Raw genomic sequence first — 18,187 nt, 5'->3', positions numbered from 1 at the left:
AACATTTCTACGATGGCTTCTCTGTAAGTACATAACCTGTATATCTGAGCTGTTTTGCTTCTGTGAATATTTAGTTTTCATATGTTGAAAAGGCTGCAATAGACACGTGTAGTGTTATTTAGCTCATCTTCACTTACAACAACTTATTTTTGTCTTCACAAACTATGATGGAGGGTAGAAAGTTTCAAGGCCGACTGCTGTGAAGGCCACCCAATTGTCTGACGGGTGATTGGTTAGCAAGAGAAATCTGAATCATGCTGGACCTACTAGTTGATTGGAACTAACTAATTGCTCTTTTCTTCAACCTTTGCTCCCAGGTTACTTGCATTTTTTACTTTTAAAACATATCTCCTAGCCAAAACTACAAAAATATGGAGAAAACAACTTTTAAAGGGTTATTTTAATGACATCTGAGAGAAGGATTAACCAATGTCAGCTAGCCAGCCCAACAAGACTCCCTTCACCAGAGGATGTTGACAAGCTTCTACAGAAAATTTCAGTAATAGAAATAAAATGAAACCTATTTGAAGTGAATGTAGAGGCAAATGCTGGTTTTGGCAATAATTCAACTCTGCCAGTGATTCCAAACAATGAGACAACTCCACCGGTGGTTTGGGATGTTTCTCACATCCAGAACCACCTCCGTTAGTGTCAAACTTAACAAAGAACTTATATGTGCCTCTGTCATCCTCTTTCACATTGTGTAAAATCACATTGACATTTCCATCAGAACTGCTGAGGCTCTGCAGTTCAGTTCTGCCTTTGAAACATGGATTCTGGATATGCTCATAAATTATGTTATCTCTGTAGACCAGAACATATTCTGGATCCAGGTCTGGACGGGTCAACTTCACAGCTGTGACTGGGTTGTTCTCAGAGCCTCTGGGTGGCAGAATGACGTTCTGTCCTGGTTCTGCTGTGATTACTGTCTGACCTGCTGCAAAGGAAGCAGAACACAGCAGGTAGCAAATCAATTTGCTGCCATTGACTCTCTCGAATATGATCAATCTCACAGCTGGCTCATGAATATAGTGTATTTTCAAACAATAAGCCTTGAATTCAGAATAATCACATCACAACAATACAGAAAAATATCTCAAGAGTGAAAAGAAACGAGTCATTGGACTGGTTAGTTTTAGTCTTACATTTCATCATTAATGTAGAAAAACATGGAAAACCAGCCAGAACAGTCCAGGTCACTGAAAGTTCTCCTCACTACTCCTAACATTGTTCACTTTAGGAGCTATCTCAAGGGCCTAACATGCTTTGGGAATAACTTTCATCTTACAAAGGTAAAAATCAGGAAATTTTACCTGTAGTATTAGGATTCTTAGTGAGCATGGCCCCTTTTCGAACCCAACAGCGCCCTCAACTGGACATTTATAAATATTGAGAACTAAAGAAATGTCTGCATACTTTTTCCTGAAATTATTGCAAAAATGTTTTCAGGGTCAGATTAGGTGCTATTGTACAAAACAAGAACATTTCCTTTTCTACTGTAATGAACATCTGATATTTTAGATATTTTGCCATCTTTAAATAGACTAACAGACCAGGAACTTCAACAGCCACCAGATAGGGAGATTTAATGCCATCACATAAAATTTGACTGTTTAATATCAAAAGAATATGTAGTTTATGTGATACTTTCATTCATCTTGCCTCATTGTAAAAATGCTTCCTGCAGCTTCAAACATCCCCTCAACCTCAGAGGAAGAAGGCGGGTTTTACTCTGAAAGCAACTGCTGAAAACAGTCAGATCTCTGAGAGGCACCATGAAGGATACATCAGTCAGATTATTGCTCAGTAAGTAGAGATTCTTCCTGGTCATTTGCTGTGTTGATAACTGGTGATGGAGGAAAAGCTATGAATCAGGTTAAAGATAAGTAATACCCACTAAGGACAAGTGACAATCAGTTTAAATAGGAATAACTGCAGATATGTCAAGAAATGTAACATGTAGCCTTGCAGGGAGGCTGTGGGTTGACTTCATGAATTTTATTCAGAAATCAGACTTTTGCTCTTTGATGCTGTTAGATCCATTCTATAACTCCAGTTTGTTCAAACTTATTGAAACCTGTAGCAGTTAAAGACTTAATGGATAAACGACCATGTAGCAGTTCTAGTGTCGTTCCAGAAAAAAACTTAAAATAGTTTTCATGATGTTTGTTGACCTTACAGCTGCCCTCCATAAAGTTGAGCACAGTGTCAGAATATAATGCCATAAGTAGGACTCTACTAAAATGGTTCAGCTCTTATATTTATTTCAATTCGTTATTTTTTTTTACTTTTTCAGTGAGACATCAAATAATTTGTCAGCACTACAGGCAACAAAACAAATAGTGTCAACAGAAAAATTACTGAAAAGATACAGATAGAAGCATTGTGCTCATATTTGACCTATCCAACGCATGAGATTAAACTGTAATCACGTTTAACTATGGTATTAGCAAGTTATTAGAGAAGCTATTATCGGCTAATGCTAGAGGATATTCGGTGCTAACTTGAAAATACTTTTGATATTTAGTTTGTTATAATGAGAGGATGGAAAACAAACATTAATGTCCTGTTGGTGTATTAAACTGTTATGAAAATAAAATGTGTTATAACTATAAAGTACACCCAAAACACATCAGCATATGGTTTCAAAATTGCTAGCAGGAGATTAGCTTGTAAGATCGGTAAAAGCTAATAAAGTAAAAAAAAAAAATCAAACCATCTTCAACTTTGTTTGCCAAACTTCTACTTTTGTGTCAGTCCGGATGACTTTGGTCATCCAGTTGGAAGCAGTTGGACATGGTTGAAGCTGGTTTAGACCTACGGCGAGGGGGCAAGCGGCTAGCTCAGGGGGACAACAGCCATTGTTTGGGAAGCCTGAACTGGGGGAGCTTTATACAGGTCTCTGGTGGTCTGCTTTCAGCTTGTAAAAGCAGCAGCATGTGGATCTCTGCATCTCTGAGTTGCGGGTCAGTTTATCCCCAGCACAGCTTACAAAGATCACCGCTGCTTTGATTTTGATGTTGGTTTCATAACAAAACAGCCATTAATTAGCCCTGGTGTGCAGATTTTTATGGATCTCCAAACTCCATTCGGACTTCTCCTCAAGAGGTGCTTCTCCTCTCCAATGCTGCTGGCGACCAGCAGGCAAAAGAGACCAATTGTTCTGGGTAGTTAGGCTTTATACAGCGTGCCCTCTGCTGTAAGACCAGGTGGTTCCCTAGAGAGTGAGACTGCAGCTTCTCACATTTCTTGTGGCTACAGCCTAAGAGTCCTATTGTTATTTCTTTCTCTTGTCTGATTACACAACAATTTCTATTTTAAATAATATGATTAAGAACCTTCTAAATAATTTAAATGTTATTTTTACTATCTTCTAATACGTTATTATAATTTTTTGTCTCCTCATAATGGAAACCAGTGTCTTCTTATACTGTTTGTACCTATTCTGTGTTGCATTCAAGTGATGCTGGGCCCAAAATGCAAAAAAACAGACGTGAAGGAAGGAGCAAACAACAGTTTATTAGTAACTGAGGGAAATAGGTAGGGGTGGCGTCTTCGGATGCAGGCGCAGGTTGTGGAGGAAGGCAAGCTCACGTAGTTAGAAAAGTTAAAAAGTTATCGTGAGCGAAGGTAGCTCACGGGGTAGCAACAAGAGATGTGGAAGGTGTGGCTGGGTTGTAGGAAGCCTGGTGTGGAGCTGGAACCAGGAGACAGAGAGCACAAGTAAAGTAACCATGGAAAATCTCTAGTGGTAGTAATGATAGGTTTCTCTAGAAGAACCCTGGCCAATCTACCAACAAAGTGGAGACCGTCTGGCAGTGAGCACATAGGAGGCCAGGCTAATGGCACTGGAGGACACAGGCTTTAGCAGAGACACATGGAAAGTTGGGTGAATGTACATGGAGTCAGGCAATTTTTGTCTCACTGCTGAAGGATTGATTACTTTCTCCACCTCAAAAGGGCCGATATAATGGGGAGCGAGCTTCTGTGACTCCACTTACAGGAGGAGATCCCGTGTGGATAACCACACATTGTGACCTAGTTTGTACAGGGGGGCAATCCAAGACAACTGGACACTCCACGAGGAGGGATACCTAGCTGAGACACAACGGAGAGCTGCCTCCAAATCCTGATTGGCCTGCGCTGTCTGGCTGTAAGATTGAGGGTGGTATCCGGATGTTAAACTTGAGGTTTGAAACAATGTCCTCTTGGATCCCATGAATCCTAAAAACATGTGAGACACGAAGGTCTGCAGTCTCGAGAGCAGGGGGCAACTTGGGGAAAGGGATGAATGAACTGATTTTGAGAAACGGACCACAATAGTGAGAAAGACACTGTTACATCTAGATGGTGGTAGACCAGTGACAAAATCCACAGCTATGATTGAACATGGGCGGCTGGGGAAAGGCAGAGAGTGTAATTGGCCTGCTGGTGGAGTATTAGCCTCGTGAGACCATCCTGATCTCGCGAGCTTTCAAGGTTTCACTCGCAGATCAGTCTGGCTACTCTCCGTTAAAGAAAATTTGGAGCCGTTCACCAAACGAACGTCCAATCAGCGTTGGCTTTGAGGCGGGTTGAGGTGTGATGCAACGAAAAGCGCGACAGTTCAGTCTAAAGGACATGGTGGCTTCAGCCGATGAAACTAGCGTTAGCGTGGCTATAGAGCAAGTTTTATCGGAATTACAGAGTATTTCTTTGCTGAGCTAACGAGCCTTTACCTGCAGCAGCAAGAGTAGCTTGGCTTGTGGTTGTGTTTTTGTCATCGCTTGTAACAGAGTGACGACGAATCTGATTGGTTTATTTGGCCCGTCTATCACCAACATAGGCCAATCAGCTAACCAGTATTTTCGCCCCTTCCCAAAGTTACTTCAACGGAAGGTTTCCAGATGGATATGCGGAGCAAATCTATCTGGCGGAGTCAGGTAAGTGGAGTATGATAAGTCTTACCATGGGCACAAACAGAGCAGGCTGCCACAAACTCCTTGGTGTCATGCCCGGCCACCACCAGAAACTCTGCTGGAGGAACTGAAGAGTATGCTGAAACCCAGGATGGCAAGTAAGTGTAGAGGCATGTCCCCACTGTAAAACTTGGCAGTGAACAGTTTCAGGGACAAACAGGGAATCACCAAACCACCGAATGGGTCAGGCTGGGTCTGTTGGGCTGCTCGTACCACAGACTCGATTTCCCACTGTGCTGCACCCACAAAACAGGAAGCGGGCAGGATGGGCAGTGATTCACATGAAGCCGAATCTGAAGAAAACTGGCAAGAAAGAGCCTCTGCTTTGAGATTGCAAGTACCTGGTCGGTATGAGAGTGTGAAATTAAAGCAGCTAAAGTGTCATGATATGCTTGTGGTGGCGAGGACCTAGCAGCGGAGACAAGGCGGAGGCAGAGCGTGAGAAATGGTGATTTTCATGAGGCAAAAGAGACTTACAGGATGCAGGAGTGAACACAGGAGCAAAACACAGATCACAGGGGAACGCTGGAGTAACAGGAACACAGGAGGACCAGAATGACCCGACAACGGGGAGACCAACAGAGGAACTTAAATACAGGTGCTAATCCGGGGAACACAGGTGAGACCAATAAACAGAAACAAGTCCCCAGCTCAGAGGATCCTGACACAGAGGAATAGGGACCAGCGAGATTGACTAGAATTTAGCTGTTTAGCAAAATGAAGATAAGCCAAATTTTTATGTTCTGTCCAAATGAGGAATGGGTGTTTGGATCCTTCCATCCAGTGTCTCCAATCATGTAATGCTAACGCAAATCCCCTGGAGAAGAAAGCACAGGGTTGCTGTGTTGACGCTAAGAGAGGACGGCACCCCCTCCTGAGTCCGAAGCATCCACTTCCAGCACAAACTGCCTGGAAGAGTCAGGGTGGAAGACCACTGGAGCACTAAAGTCTCTGAAAAGCCTACACAGCCTCAGCCGGCCACGGAATTGGGATACTAGAGGAAGTGAGTTTGGTAAGTAGGCCGGCTACTTTGCTATAGTCTTGGATGAACCTGCAGTAAAAATTGGCAAACCCAAGACAGCGCTGCAGTTGTTTTTGAGAGGTGGGGATAGGCCACTCTGCCACAGCTCCTATCGTGACCAGATCTGGTTGAAGCTGAGCCTTGGCAACAATGTAACCCAGGAAAATGACAGATGGCTGGTGGAATTCAAATTTCTCCAGCCTCATACATACCTTGTTCTCCAGAAGGAGCTGCAGCACCAGACTGACATGCTGGATATTCTCCTCTGGTGAGTGGGAAAAGATTAGGATGTCATCCAGGTACACAAAGACAAAATGTTTTAGCATGTCTCAGAGAACATCATAGATGAGGGCATAGAAGACGGCCGGTGCATTGGCTGAGACTATGGCCTAAAGGTGTGTTAAATGTGATCTTCCATTTATCCCCTTCATGTATCCAAACCAGATGGTAAGCATTGCAGAGGTGGAGCTTGGTGAAGATTTGGGCAGTCCTAGAGGCTCAAAAGAGGGATCAATAAGGGGGAGAAGACACTTGTTTTTTTACGGTTATGTCATTCAAACCTTTGCAATCAATACAAGGGTGTAGTGTCTTGTCCTTCTTCTCAACAAAGAAAAAAACTGCACCTAGAGGAGAAAAGAGGGACGGATTAGGTTTGCTGCAAGAGAGGTGTTAATGTACTGTTCCATGACTTCTGTCTCAGGACGGGACAGATTATACAGACGGCTAACAGGGTATTTGTCACCTGGGAGAAGGTCTATGGTACAGTCATAGGGTCGATGGGGAGGAAGGGACAGAGCGAGATCCTTGCTAAAAACTGCTGATAGGTCAAAATAAACTGAAGGAACATTGGACACATTAGGTGGAGCATATGAAGGGGCGGTAGTGAGCTGGAGATGGGTAAGGCTGCATGGAGGCAGTGGGAGTGACAGCATACACTGGTGTTGGATGAAGGAGAGGGTAGGACATGTAACTGAATCTTCTCATGGTGGTTACCAGAAATCACTAGAAAAACAGGTTCAGTGCGATGAGTTACTGTGGCTAGAAGTCTGCCATTTAGCGCGTTAGCATTCAGGGCTTTGGCAAGAGGCTCAAGAGGGATTTTCAACTGATTCAGTAACTCGTTGTTAATGACATTTTCATCTGTTCCCATATCTACTAGAGCTTGACAGAGAATTGTAACCCTGCACAGGTAAGAGAGGCAGACAAACTTGCTTGAGGGGGAGAGCTGGGTTGAGATGTTGTCTGGCTCACCAAGGCACTCTCCCCTTCTGGTGAGCCTGGTCTTTTGGGGTCTGTGGGCAGGAAGCCATAAAATGGCCCGACTGACCACAGTAGTGGCATAATTTTTCAATTCCATTCAATTTTATTTATATAGCACCAAATAACGAAACATGTTGTCTCAAGGCACTTTACAAAATCAAGTTCAATCATATTATACAGATTGGGTCAGATTATACAGATTGGTCAAAAATGTCCTATATAAGGAAACCAGTTGATTGCATCAAAGTCCCGACAAGCAGCATTCACTCCTGGGGAAGCGTAGAGCCACAGGGATAGTCGTCTGCATTGTACATGGCTTTGCTGCAATCCCTCATACTGAGCAAGCATGAAGCGACAGTGGGAAGAAAAACTCCCCATTAACGGGAAGGAAAACCTCCAGCAGAACCGGGCTCAGTATGAACGGTCATCTGCCTCGACTGACTGGGGTTACAGAAGACAGAGCAGAGACACAGCAAGAGAGACAAAAAAGCACAGAAGCACACATTGATCTAGTAATCTGTTCTACATTAGATGGTAGTAGCGGGTGAGCCGTCTTCTCTGGATGATGTCACAGTTAACAGAACGCCAGACCAGGTGTACCTACTATGAAGATAAAAGAGAGAGAACAGAAAGTTAAAGCAGAAATGACAACACGTAATGCATAATTGAAGAACACTAGAACTCTATAGAGTGAGAAAATTAGATCCTGATGTCCTCCAGTAACCTAAGCCTATAGCAGTAAAACTTTAAAGGTAGCTCAGAGTAACATGAGCCAATCTAGTTATAAGCTTTGTCAAAAAGGAAAGTTTTAAAATTAGTCCTAAAAGTAGACGGGGTGTCTGCCTCACGGATCAAAACTGGGAGTTGGTTCAACAGGAGAGGAGCCTGATAGCTAAAGGATCTGCCTCCCATTCTACTTTTAGAGATAATTTAGCCTGCATCTGCCATTGGCGTTCTCCAGGGGTTAAACAGGCCCGCCCAACATGCATGGGCTCCTCCACTGAGCCAAAGGGGGATCTACTGGGACTCAGGAGACTGGCAGGTGGACTCAGATGAGACTGAGTTTGGAAATAAGGGAAATTGGCAGTAGCTCGGGCCTTGTCGAACTTTTCCCTAATTCTCTGATGTAATGAGTTTGGCTCCTCACCACAAACCAACTCATCATTAATTACGTCGGAGAGCACATTAACAAAAACTGCTCGTAAAGCCCAGATATCCACACACTTTCAGTGGATAGGATACGGGAAAAAAAGGAGAAGCTTGCAACACAAGCCCTCCCCTGACTTAAGGACAACAACCATTTCTCAGCATCCCAATCCTGAATAGGATAGTCAAAAACCCGCTGTAGCTTAGAAGTAAAATCTTCATAGGACTGAAGGATCCCTGATCTTCCCTCCCACAAAGCAGTAGCCCACTGACCCACCTTCCCTCTAAATAAATCCATAACATAAGCTGTCCGAGGGTGATCAGAAGGATAGCTGTAAGGTCACTGATAGAAAACCATTGAACACTGTAAAAGAAAACGGTCACAGGAAAACAAAAACTAAACCACTAGTAGCTGGACCGTGCACATTAGTAAACTTATTATCTCTAAATCTGGTATTTTCTTTAATTGGAAAGGTTTGATGATGAGAGGTCCCAAATCAAAACTAAACATTGTATTACAAAAAGAATTTCTTAATTTGTGTTCATTCCATTTAAACAGATAAATATTAATGTCACAGCAAACAAGAATAAAACTTCCATGTTCCAAGTGTACCAACTTTCTGACAGAAGGTTTTATCAGGATTGCACCAAGATTCCGGTACACAGGCAACAGTGGCGCAGAGGTTAGGGAGTTTGTCCTGTAGTTAGTGGTTCAATCCCCTCCATCGAGCATCTCAGTCGTTGCGTCCGTGGGCTAGACACTTCACCCACATATCCTGCTGGAGGTGGTGAGAGGGGCGTCGATGTGAGGCAGCCTAGTCTCTATCAGTCTGCCCCAGGGCAGCTGTGGTGGCTAACATGGTTCACCACTGTCAGGATGTCAATGCCTGACTGTAGTGTGAAGCACTTCAGGTTGTCAGACTAGATAAAGCTCCGTAAAGTACAAGCTATTTACCATTTTACCATACACGAGAAACAATATAATGTTATTTTTTAATATATGTTTTTGCTTAAATATTGTTTCTGTACTGGAATCTTGGCGCAAGTTAGTGATGTAGAACCCTGCGTCTACAGCAACCACACTAGCAATGGTAGGAATCATCATTTCCTCACATCTTCTGAGAACTAAGATCATCAGCAAACCTAATGAACAAGAGACTATCTACCTTCACTGAATGAAGATTATAACAATAATGTAAGAATTTCTTTAAAATACCCATACTTCTTGCCAGAAATGTCAGTAAAATGTTTTCTTGCTGGAGAAAACTTGATAGTCACGTGACATGGTTGCAAGCCAATGTAAATGAATTGGCCTAAAACATAAGACTGACACTTATTGAGGAGTTAAATTTTGACAATACTACGTCTACCCTTGTGGACCAAAGCAGGATGTTCCACGTTTTCAGTGAAAGTGGGTTGGCTGAGGTTACACTGACGTGTTTAAACAGTCATGTTCATTTCAGCAGTTCCGTAGTACGGAGCCCCTCTGGTGACATGGGCAGAATTTTTTTTGGAAGATGTTAAGTCATGGCCACGACTTACTAATGCGTGGCCACGACTTATGTAACTCGTGGCCAAAACTAATGTATCTCGTGGCCACTACTTACTAAGTCGTGGCCATGAATTAACATCTTCAAAAAAAAATTCTGCCCATGTCACCAGAGGGGCTCCGTACTTTAGAGATATCACGAGAAATTTGATTATTTAATTAATTCAGAGTGATCTTTTGTCTTGTTCTAGTTCTGTCCTCAGTACTGTGCTGCACAAGAAATCAAGGTTGGTTAATTTAATGATTTTTACTAAATAGGCTAAACCTCTTTAGCTCCCACCTATTTTTCTCAAGTGACCAGAATCATGTGTCGAGTGGTCAGATTTGATACCTGGAGAACAAAAAACAAGCAGCAGTTTCTTATTCCAGCAGCTGGTCTGACTGTGAGTCCCAGCAGATCTCAGTTCTTTGAAGAAGACTCTGTGTCTCTGAGCTGTGAGGAGGACAACAGCTCTGCTGGATGGACTGTGAGGAGGAACACAACCAGAGAAACCAGGACTCAGTGTGATGAATGGGGGAAACCAGCTGGTTCTACCTGCAGCATCAGTCACCTCCTCCAACCAGACAGTGGAGTTTACTGGTGTGAGTGGAGAGAGGGAGCAGCCAGCAGCAGCAGCATCCAGCTCACTGTCACTGGTAAGATCAGACTGTGGAGTTAGTGTTGATGAAGCTGTGTGGAAATGGATGAAATGCTGTAGTTTGTCTCTGTGTTGAGGTGGATCAGTGATCCTGCAGAGTCCTGTCCTCCCTGTGATGGAGGGAGATGACGTCACTCTGAGCTGTCACACAAAGACCGCTCCCTCCAACCTCCCAGCTGCTTTCTATAAAGATGGCTCCCTCATCAGGACTGAGCCTGCAGGTCACATGACCCTCCACCATGTGACCAGCTCTGATGAAGGCCTCTACAGGTGTAGCATCAGCGCTCATGGAGAGTCTCCATCCAGCAGCATCTCTGTCTCAGGTCAGCAGCTTCTCTGTCTGCTTCAACACTGGTTGAATGCATCACCTGACCAGGTGGGATTCTGTCTGCAGGTGAACCTTCAACAGGTGAACCATCACCAGGTAAACCTTCAACAGGTGAACCATCACCAGGTAAACCTTCAACAGGTGAACCTTCAACCAAAGCTCCACCCACATCCACCAGCTCTCATGTTGGTCTTCATGTTTTCATCCACCTGGTGGTGTTCTCTCCGTACTGCGTCTCCACTCTCCTCCTGGTGTCCTTATATCGACGAGCTACAGGTAACAGCCCAATCAATCAATCAATCAATCAATCAATCAATCAATCAATCAATCAATCAATCAATCAATCAATCAATCAATCAATTAGTCAGTCAGTCAGTCAGTCAAATCTGTTGCCAGCATTTTATAACTCTTTCATTTCATCCTCCTCTGACCTCAGGACCCTTCTGTTTGTTGATGACCCGGTCCACCCGCGCTGCGCCAGGATTGGATGATAACTCTGATGATGTCATCACTGCTGTGACCACAGAGTATCACTTCTAAACCTGCTTTCCTGGGTTTTCTTTGACTGAGACTTCCTGGATCAGAACCAGCAGAGACTGACAACACCTCCCTGAGGACCTCCAGGTGTCAGAGTTACCTGTTCAAAGATCTCTGGTTCTCTCTGGAGGAGCTTCTGGACGTTCAAACATCATAAACTGGAGGAATAATCTGTGCAAAGCAGAATATTTCTGACTGATGCTGCTGGTTCAGTTATTTGATGACTTCAAATATCTTAAAGAGTTCTGGGAACTGTGGGAACTGCCTTCCTGCTTTCTCCTGTGTTGGTCACTTTTACCTGGAAGCCAGACTGTGTCTGATCTCTACATAGACTAGGTGCAACATGCCTAATTTTCAACATGTTTTATTCTGTGAACTATCAGCTCTGTCCTTAAATAAAGAACAAGTGCAAAGACAAATGTGTCATGATTTGGCTTTTGTTTGTTTTGCCTTTAGATTTATCAGCTCAGTCTTCCTCCCGTCATAAACTGAGGTTGGTGAACCTGAATTCAGCCGCACACAGAGTTACGTTTCTTTTAAGAAGTTTATTTAAGGTGGAGATGGTGGAGACAGAGGCAGGTGAAGGACTCAGCAGGCTGAGGCAGGTGGGATGAGCAGCGGTCATGGAGAGTCTCCATCCAGCAGCTTCTCTGTCTGCTTCAACCTTCATCATAAGACCAGAACTAAACATTTACCTTTGGATCATTTCAGGGAGAAACACCACCTCTCCTCCACCTCCACCCACCTGTCCTCCACCCACGTCTCCCACAGACCTCCAGTCTTCTCCCACCATGATCATCTCTCTCACATGTAGCGTTGCTGTGGTTTTCCTCCACTTACTGGTTTTACTGGTCAGTCGATGTGTCTCCAGGAAACATGAAGGTGAGTCAGACCAGTGACTGGAGTCAGTGAGGCTTTCTGGATTAAACCCAGAGAAACTCTCTCTAATCTCTTCTTTTCTCTCAACAACAGTTTATCTTCTGATTCTTTATTGTCTGAGAATCTTCTGCAGATTTCCACAAACATGAAGCTACAGTTTTAAACCATCTGAAGAGATTATCGTCCCAAAGAGCTAAACGTTGCTCTTTGTGTTGATATCAGATCCTGGGTTTAATCTTCAGAAGCTCAGACACAGCAATAAAGTAATAAAGTTCAGGACCAACTAGAAACAAGGGAGTTCTTATAGTGAATAATGTGATTATTGTACATTTCTTTGTGTATAGTAAGACCAGTTTTTCTATAAAGTCCATCAAGTCGCCGGTCTTTGGCTTTCATGCGTCAGAGATTGGGGATGAACCAGGGGGCGGAGCAAGTGAGTCAAGAACATTATGGAGACCAGTGTTGTAGTGAAAGACCAGATCATCAGGGGTTAGCAGATTATTGAAGTCAAGGAGGCAGGAAGAGTCGATTCTTGAAATAGTAATGTAATATAATCTTTATTGTCATTGAAACATACATTACAATGAAATGCGTTCTCTGCTTTTAACCCATCACCCTTCGGGAGCAGTGGGCTGCCATGTGCGGCGCCCGGGGAGCAATCTGGGGTTGAGGGTCTTGCTCAGGGACCCAGAGTGCAGGCAGTGGGGATCAAACTGTGTACTTGCATCCTTCTCTGAGTGCAAGCGTGCTGCTCTAACCACTAGGCCAACACTCCCCAGGGGGGAGGGATCAATGTTCTTTATGTTACGAAAAGATATGAGGCAGGATGTTTTAGAGATAGAGTAAGATTCACTCCAAATGAGAGGAGAAAATGCTCAGTTATGGGGGGCTCATCAGCTGTTACGTCGTGGGGGATGATGCCTGAGCAGCAGATTAATTCCAGAATATGTCTTTTGGAGTGTGTGGGGGTAGTGGTGTATTGCTGACATCCAAAACTCTCTAGGCAGGAAGTAATGTCTTTGGCGAGAGGCAAATTGGTATTGTCCATGTGGATATTGAAATCCCCCAGCAGAATTAAGTTTGGTGAGAGAGAGGATAGATGGGTAAGAAAATCAGCAAAACTCAGTTAAAAAGGCACTATTCGGGTTTGGGGGGGGTAGACAGCAGCAGTGATGGTTGGAGTTGGACCAGATAGCTTGCAGACTGTGGATTCAAATGTGCTAGAGACTGGCGCAGATACCGGTGAGACTTTCCAATACCCGCGATGAATTATCACGAGACCTCCTCAGTGACCAGAACCACGGGGTTGAGAGATGTAAACAAACCCTCTAGGAGTGGAATCGTTGAGCTGAGAGTAGTCTTGGGGCTGTTGCCAGGTCTCGGTTAAACAGAGAAAGTCTAGTTTATGGTCAGTGATGAGGTCCTGAATGAGATGTCCCTTGCTTGTCAGTGAGCTGATGTTAGGCAGAGCAAAGTTGAGTGCAGTGTTGTCACAGCTGGTGGTGGTGCTAGCCGACCAAGCTAGGCGGGCTAACACTCTGTGGTTGACAGACCGGCTGGTGGAGCATGGAGGGCGACGAATCCACCGTCTGTAGTGCCAGCGAAGCGTGGCCGTATTCCCAGCAAAGACAATTGCACTGTCCAAAGTTAAAAAAGTTAAAAAGTTACCAGTGAGCGAAGGCAGCAGGCAGCAAAATACAAAAAAATACCAGTGAACAGCGGCAGTAAGTGGTGCCAGTGTTCACACATGCCATGTCAGATTATGTGGTACTTTCATCAAATACAAAAGTTTACAAACCCAAAATTACTGCATTACTACAGCTTCTGACCATTTATAAAGACAAATTTAAGAAAACTAAATTTAGTGAAGAAAGCATTCAGCAAAGTGAAAGTTAGCTGTTATCTGAGCTAACGACCAACATGCTGCATGCAGACTGAGCATGCTCAGAGACAGAAACCATGCAGAGACTCATGAAGCAGAGCAGATGTTAGCAGGCAGCAGCTTACTGGGAACACTGGGAGGACTGAAATGGTTTCTGGGTCCTGAGGTCATTGTGACCTGCAGACATGAACATGACGACCATCCAGCTGCTGGAAGTTATCATCAGAAAGATCATTAAACAGGTCAAACACTTCTAGCACTGCTGGAACAATAGGATGTGAACATTTCTCAGTTTAAAATGCTTCCACTAACATGGATTCATATTTTAGCTGAATTGCTGTAAAGTTTTAATCTGCAGCAGGTTTAGTTGCTGAAGGCTGGTAGAGTTGTTGCTCTGCAGGTTGAGGACATTCTGTCAACGTCTCTGTGGTCGTCCAGCTTCCTGGTCTGGATGAAAACAGCTGAAGGAGGACCTGCAGGTGTTTAGCTGTAGGTCTGCTGATGTTAAAACTAGTTAAAACGAGCAGATTTGTGCTTATTTCAGTCATTCTGTGCCCACATTGAAGTGTTACTGCTCTACAGAACAGTATTTAATCACCCTGGGTTCTGCTTAGTGCTGCATGTAGTGTGTGGATGGAGATAAACCACAACAGCTTCCTGCTGCTGATTGGTCAGAACCAAGCAGGTGTTGAACAGACAGACTCAGACCAGGCTGAAAGCAGCTCTGAGCTGCAGAGTTTCCACCTCCATGTGGTCTGATGCTGGTTATTTTTCTCTGTTTTCTACCTTTCAGCAGCAGAGATCAGCTTTGTGGTTCATAAACCAACATAAACACATTTAGTTTGTTAGAAGCAGCAGCAGCAGAGCAGCAGCTGATGACATCAGAGGAGCATTAAATGACTCTCTGTCCTGTTAAACAACCACATCAGTGGTTTTAGTGAACTGAAGTCCTGCCTGCTGAGAACAGGCCTGCAGCTCCAGCCTCTGCAGTAATCTGAGCCTTTTCTGTTGCAGGAACTTCTACATGTGTGGTTTACTCAGCAGTGAGGACAGGAGACGTCCATCAGGGCCAGATCATCTGCAGAGCAACCAGGAGCAGAGACCCAGCTGCTCCTCTACTGGATAAAGTTTGATGTTTTATTGATGCTCATGAAATAAATGTTCAGATACTGACTGGAGTTAGAAAGAAATCTAGTTTTAGTCACAACTGATGTGTGACTGTCTCAGATTCTTCATCCTGGTGCATCACAGCTCCAGTGATGTTTTCCTGCAGCTCCAGGCTGAGGTGACCTTCTGTGAACATCTAGATGCTTTTAACCAGGTCATCTCCTGCAGCTCTGAGGAGATTTCCTCCTGAGACAGAGACTGTACCCAGATAACATAAAACACAGACAGTATTTATGCATTTTGTTCTATGTATAAATAAATGAAATAAATCAATCACTCCAAGCCAATAGTCTCCTGAGAAGCTTAAAGTGTGCAAAATAATCTTTAAGGTCCAGTAAGACTCCTACCAAAGTCAGATATCAGTCCCTTTTTTCAATAATATGAATTACTGTGCTACATGAATTCATCACTAATCACTCCTTAAATGATGGATTCATGCCTGCAGAAAATTCTCTGCTATGATGTTAAGCCTTCATTTACAGAGGTGTGCAATCAAACACCAGCAGGTGGAGACCTTGGTTGTCCTGCAGGACAAAGAAGAACAAAGCTCAGCTTCACAGGCAGAGGGAGACAGAGAACAGGGAGGAACATCCCTGGCGTCAGAAACTGCTGTTCATCTCTGAGACTCCATGAAGAACCTGATAGATCCACCATGAAGGTCCACCAGAACCTCTGGGACTGTATATATAATATACAGAGACTCTAGAACTCAGTTTGAGGACATTTACCATCAACTCTGCTGAGATTCTGTTGCTGAAGTTCATTTATGATGACTCAGCATTCTGACACAGAGCAGCAGATTAGATTAGAGACAGAGTTTGTAGAAGGTGGAGTCTGTGTTAATGTTTGATTGTTTTAGCATGAAACACGTGATCTGAGGCTTATTAGTCAGACCAAAGGTTTCTCTATAAACTGGTCTAAAGAGATATTCTCATGTTAAACGTCACGTTTTCATGAGCTGGAAGCAGAAAACTATGATAATAAACAGATTGTAGAAGAGAAAAGCCATCAGAGTTTAGCTATAGCTTATAGCTAAACTCTGCCTCTCCCAAGTCTTCTTTAAGCTAAAGCTTCACTTTTAGACCTAATTCGCTTTAGTGTGTACAGCAGTTTACATTTGCTGACGTGTTTTTAAGCAAAGACTGCAGAGAAATTCAAATAACAACAAGAAGGGACACGATAGAGTCAGAGACCTCTGTCACATAAGGCTCCTCCCTCAGTGAACCAGGGTGTGTTCATTGCTCACCTCAGCAATAGAGCCAGGATTCAGCAGGCAGACAGTGAGGGACTGACTCTGTCTGCACCATTTTTAGTGTCACATTTCGATAAGCTACTCCGCACATTGGTCGCTCCACCCATTCGGACTGACTCTGTATCCGCCATCTTTCAGAGGTAGATATTCGCAGATGGGCTGTTCCAGTCAGACATATAAAAGCCTTCAGCCTGCTCTGATTGTCACAATCTACGGCTGTCTCTGAGTGTTTGTCCTGAGAACGGCACAAGGCCAGAGACAGCAATCCTACCGTCAACTTGTTGGTAAAACGACACATAATCATTTCATGTTGTTGCTTTATCTTTAATGCTTTACTAAAAAAAGTAAACTTGGTATTGTTTTTTACTCAGTTTTATGTTGTTTAAGAGAATCAAAGTCTTCTCTGAGTCTTGTTCACTTTAACCTGACAGATATCAGTCAGTCACCAAACACTGTTTTCTTTTTCATTAATAATTTTATTTTATTAATCTGAAATAATGGAGTGGAGTCTTCCTGAAAGAATGAGCTCATTATTCTGGTAGAACCTGGGTTCTACTGTAGAACATTAAACAGGATTAGTGACGCTCTAGTGGCTCATTTATGATGGTTAATGCTGTTTCCTGTAATCAGCTTTAGAAAATGTGTTATTTAAGTATTTTACATATTCCTCTATCAAAGTGTGAGAACAGGTTCCGTCTCTTTAAGAGACGTTCTCAGGACTATCAACAGAGAACCTCATGTTTCAGCTGTGTGAAGCTTCCTGTTCCTCTGTTAAAACATGAGAACCAATGAATCTACAAAGATTTTACTCTTTATTCCTTTCATCATAACTCCTGTGAATTTGTTCATATTTGCTGTAGATTATAGAGACCTGAGTTCCTTCCTGAGAGAACCTGCAGTTATGTCACCTTAATGTAGGATTCATAACTTTATTCCCTCTAGATACGGCAGATTTTAGTTGACTTTGACAAAACAGACGATAAACAACTAAATCAACAGCAAACTTTAATTTCTATCTTCCATTACTTATTTAAAATCAAAGGCTGTTAATTGCTTTTTAACTTGTTTCGTCAGATTCTTTTAGCATGAAACCTGAGGTTTGTTGTTCAGACTAGAAGTTTCTTTAACAAATCACCTTTAAACAGGTATTAACTACAGTTTAAATGCATTTCAGAATAAAAGTGTTTTTAATGACCTGATGTGAAATTCTGACTGTAAATGAGCTGGAAGCAGAAAATCCTGATACTAGAAAGAAATAAAGGCTGGAAAACTTCAGTTAAACAATGATTTAATATTTACACTGAAACTCTCCAGACAATCGTGTTTAACATTTTTAACTAAACTCATGATCTCTCTTAACTTATTTCCTGTTTTTCATGTTAAACTTCCAGTTTTGAACCAAACTTCTATTTCTATCAGCCTGTGAAAGAGATTAAATCTGTAGATGTGTCCCCGAGCAAAAATGTAGATAAAACACAGAGAACAAGCTTAGACGTGATAAACCCAGAGAACATTCCTCTGTGTGTTCATGGATCTCCTCAGCAGTAAACAGGTTCCAGCAGGCAGAGAA

General features: G+C 43.1%; 1 long non-coding RNA gene across 1 annotated transcript; it reads left to right on the top strand.

The window, feature by feature from the left end:
- The first annotated feature begins 10,856 nt into the window (after window positions 1-10,856).
- On the top strand, window positions 10,857-11,612 carry LOC118560817. The gene is made up of 3 exons (XR_004929599.1): window positions 10,857-10,895; window positions 11,027-11,176; window positions 11,337-11,612. It is a non-coding gene; the product is annotated as an uncharacterized LOC118560817 (long non-coding RNA).
- Window positions 11,613-18,187: the final 6,575 nt, after the last annotated feature.

The sequence above is a fragment of the Fundulus heteroclitus genome, unplaced genomic scaffold (assembly GCF_011125445.2).
Source record: "Fundulus heteroclitus isolate FHET01 unplaced genomic scaffold, MU-UCD_Fhet_4.1 scaffold_49, whole genome shotgun sequence".
In the NCBI taxonomy this organism is placed as follows: Eukaryota; Metazoa; Chordata; class Actinopteri; order Cyprinodontiformes; family Fundulidae; genus Fundulus; species Fundulus heteroclitus.
The sequence above is the reverse complement of the archived record's forward strand: the minus strand, read 5'-3'. Positions and strand labels throughout refer to the sequence as shown.